The sequence below is a fragment of the Arachis ipaensis genome, chromosome B03, assembly GCF_000816755.2.
Source record: "Arachis ipaensis cultivar K30076 chromosome B03, Araip1.1, whole genome shotgun sequence".
In the NCBI taxonomy this organism is placed as follows: domain Eukaryota; kingdom Viridiplantae; phylum Streptophyta; class Magnoliopsida; order Fabales; family Fabaceae; genus Arachis; species Arachis ipaensis.
Genome location: NC_029787.2, coordinates 26,563,781 through 26,567,868, shown reverse-complemented (window position 1 = coordinate 26,567,868; position 4,088 = coordinate 26,563,781). Strand labels below are relative to the sequence as shown.

Sequence of the window (4,088 nt, the reverse complement as noted above, 5' to 3'; positions counted from 1 at the left end):
TATATATATATTTTGGTTAACAGAGGGGCTTTGAGGCCTAAAACAAAAACAAAACTAGCTTAAAATATGAGGGGATGCAACTCCCGTATTATCACTGTGAAGTTTATGCCTTATCCCAAAAGGGGGGCTAATCCAGTACTTCAAATCCCATCTTGCCTCATACTCCAATTTGGCAAGCCAATCAGCACACCTGTTAGCCACTCTGTGGACATGGGTTATCTTCACCTGCCAATTTTTCTCCAAAAGTTGGTAAATTCTATGGTATAAAATTGAACCTGTTCCTCCTCTGTTCTGCCACCTCCTAACATTTTCAACCATCTCTTTTGAGTCACTTTCAAGCCAAACTCTCTTGCACCCCAAAGTCCAAGCCATTTTCAGTCCTAAGTAAACCCCGCAAAGTTCCGTCATGAAGACAGAGCAACTTCCAAGCTTTCTAGTGAATCCCATGATCCATTGTCCCTCACTATTCCTTAACAATCCACCACATCCTGCTATATTTTGGTTTGGTTGGGCTGCCCCATTAGTATTGATTTTAGTCCAGCCAATTGGGGGAGGTTGCCAAGCCACTGTAATCTCTCTTGGTGAAGGAAGCCACATCTGCCCTCTTCTTTTTACACAAGTACTTTGAACAACCAAAGTATACTCTTGCACCATTATATGCACCGTCTTCGGTCTCCTGAACGGAGCTTGATGAATCTCCATGTTTCGGTAACCCACAACTTCCAGCAAGTAATTGGAAATAGAAACTTCCATTGAATGTCCTGGTGGAATCCCCAATCTGTGGTTGAACATGACTCCAACCAATTTCTAAACTCCAAGTCGAAGAAATCTGCGAGTTTCTCTGGATGCACAAGCTTCTTCCAAATATCTCTAGCCGCCTCACAGTCCCTAAGCACATGAATAGTGCTCTCAGTTTGGTTTCTGCATCTATGGCAGAGGGGCGAGGCCCCAAGCCAATTGCTTCTCTTTTTATTGAGTTTTTTCTTATGTTATTATTTATTAGTTTTTGATATGTTATTAATATGTTATTAATATATTCGCTATACAGATATGATGATAGGTAGCAGAGTTAGGTCGAGTGGGTCACGTGGTTGTGGTAGAGGGTAGGCTTCCACCGAATCCCCAGGACTGCCCAGTCATCGCCCTCTACCCCAGCTACCCTGTTGACCCCTGTGACGTCACAGGCGGGTCCAGTGGACCAACAATTCATCATGGTCCCAAACTCAAACTGGGTGCCTCCTTTTGTTACGCCTTCGGAAGATGCAGCGACGTTGTCGCCAGAGTCCGCAGTGGGTGATTCCTCCAGTGCCCCCAGCAGGATGCCTCTCCACCACCGTCCATCATCCAGCTAAGGTTTTGGCCCAATGGTATGCAGTTGTTAGTTCAATTTTTGAATCTTAAGTTTGTTTATCTTAAGTTTACGTGTTTCTATATGTTTGTTAATGTGAGGTTTTTTTCTAACAGGTTTGCACCAAACACCAATACTTGTACACAAGAGATCACCGACGTCATTAAGTCCATGTACGACCACCCGTTGCCGACTTACACGCAGATCCCGACTGAGGCCAAAGAGCGATAGTTTTAGAAGTGGGCGATAAAAACCCAATTTGGTTTGAATTAATTAAGTATATTTGAACTATATTTTATTCTGACTAACTAATTGGTGAATCACTTTGTGCAATTGAAATTCATATGGGATGTAGAACACAATCTCATGATCAGGAAGATCTACGATCACTAGGCAGCCAAATGACTTCAGCAGATGATAAGCGACGTTCGTCAAGAGAAAGACCACCTAACATCATAGATCTGTCCAAACATCAAGAAGGAACTAGAGGCCTATTTTAGAGATAACGAGGGGTTCAAGCGTGGCCGTCTGACAAACATTACCAATAGGACTTCACCTAGGTCGTCGAGGTATATGGGTGGATCGACAAACTTCATGAAGACAAAGAGCAGACTGGTAAGAATTTTGGCATTGTTTAATGTTTTAGTAGTTACTTGAATTAGTTTTTTAATTTGTTTATTTATTTTATACGCATGTAATTGATTTATAAGAATTCTTGTTTTGAATATGATCTTTGGTGTTAGCCATGCTCTATTGATATATACTTATATAATCCTGTATAAACTAAATTGATCTGAGCTGATATAGAACTGCTTCGTTGGTTTAATTAGTTGATTTGTGTGGTTGATGATGAGAGAATATTTGAACCATATACAAAATAGGTTCATAGTTAAACTGGTTCTGATACGCCTTGACTGGTTTATAATGTGTAAAAATATTAGTTTATTTTAATTTAGAATGGTTAAACTAGGTTATAAGCATGTAGGATGGTTAGTGTCTTTGGAATTGTAATAGGAAAGTGCTTTACCCAAAATATTTAGCATTTATATTATAGCCTCCCAACTTCCTAACTTGAATTCATTTACCAAAGTTTGCTATCATTTAACTGAATTTTGTGATAATGATGGGGTGATGATGTTGAAGACTAGAATAATAGTCAAGAAAAAAAATCACTACTCCATATCTAGGACTAAGGATAAAGGATATTTGTCACTCCAAGCTTCTTATTGTTCTTTTTCTTACTTCATCTATCTCTTTTAGTTTTAATTTCTAGTAGTTTAATTTCATTCTAACTTGTTTAATTCCATATATCACTATATGATGTTGTTAATGTGAGATCATAAGCAATATTATGTATATCTATCTATAAGTATGTTAAAGGTTTAAAATATTTTTTGAGTTTGATGATGATACTTATTATAACCATATATACGATGATGATGATCTTAGTTGTTGAATTTTGGATTATCATAATAATAAACAAGGATGATGATTACCATATCTAGGACTAACGATGATGATTTTGGATTATCATATATAGTTGTCTGTCATTATTTAATTTGTTCGTTTATTTTATTGGTTGATATATTAATTTGTAGTTTAAGTCATTGGATCGTGGGACGATATTAGCGGAGACCTTCAAGTATACCCTTACTTTGAAGGCAAACAAGGAGAGATTTGTTGACGAGCGATCTGCGGCCCATTATGTGAGTTTAAAATAATCCTAAGTTTCAACTTTATTCGGTTTAAAGTCAATTATTTAACTATTATCCTAATCACAACTAATGTGTTTAATGTAGGAGGAGTACACGTAGAGGTTGGAGGCCGCGTCCCAACAATCTTAGCCACTTAGTGGGGATGACGAAGCCAGATCCAAGACCTTAGTGGTAGATTCTGATAGGGTTTGGCACGAGACTGCCTCTGAACTCCACAAGAACCGTCGCTTCAAGTTGGGGTCAATCTTCGCCAGTGGCCTCTGCTCCACTGCCACTAGCCTTGCTGATCCCCAGGAAGTTGTCGACTTGAGGGACGAAGTGCAAAAGCTAATAGAGGAGCTTCACCAGCAGGCGGAGCAGTCTGAGCAAAGGTATCAAGACCTTTTTGAACACGTAGCTATCAGCTCGGACCTGACGGAGAAGGTGGAGTAGCTCGATCGGTTGCGAAAATAGATGGAGGAGTACAAGCCAGCAGATGCATGCTGGAGGCAGCGGCGCTGCTGGTTCCAACAGCAACCCTGCTGGTGGGGCATCGACGGTAGCATCTACTCTGTCGCCTCAGTAGGGGGACCACAACGCCGATGACGATGACAATGAAGATTATCGGGATATGTAGGGGTTAAGGTTTTATACATTTTTATTTGTCTACTTCATTGTATTCTACATCTGTGATATTTTAGTGTATTCAGACAATTTATTTTTTAATAAAATAATTTATTATTTTTGCTAACTTTATATTTTTACCAACAATTTTGTTAACAAGAGTCTACAAATTGTGGCTTAACTATGCCAAAAAAATAAAAATACTACTGTCAGATTTACTGTCGGATAAATTCGACGATAATTTGGCGCCTAAACACGTGAAATGGCGCCAAAGTTACCATCGGATACACTGAAAAAATCAACAGAAAATTCGCCGGTAATTAGTGTTAGACGAAAAAATCCGCCAGTAAATAGTTTTCGGCAACATTTATACCGTCAACTCAAGAACGACGGTAAATCTGATGGTAAGTTTTTTACCGACA

The 4,088-nt window shown here is 39.1% G+C and overlaps 1 pseudogene; it reads right to left on the bottom strand.

The window, feature by feature from the left end:
• Positions 1 to 447, bottom strand: part of LOC107632845 — a 1,466-nt pseudogene extending 1,019 nt beyond the window's left edge.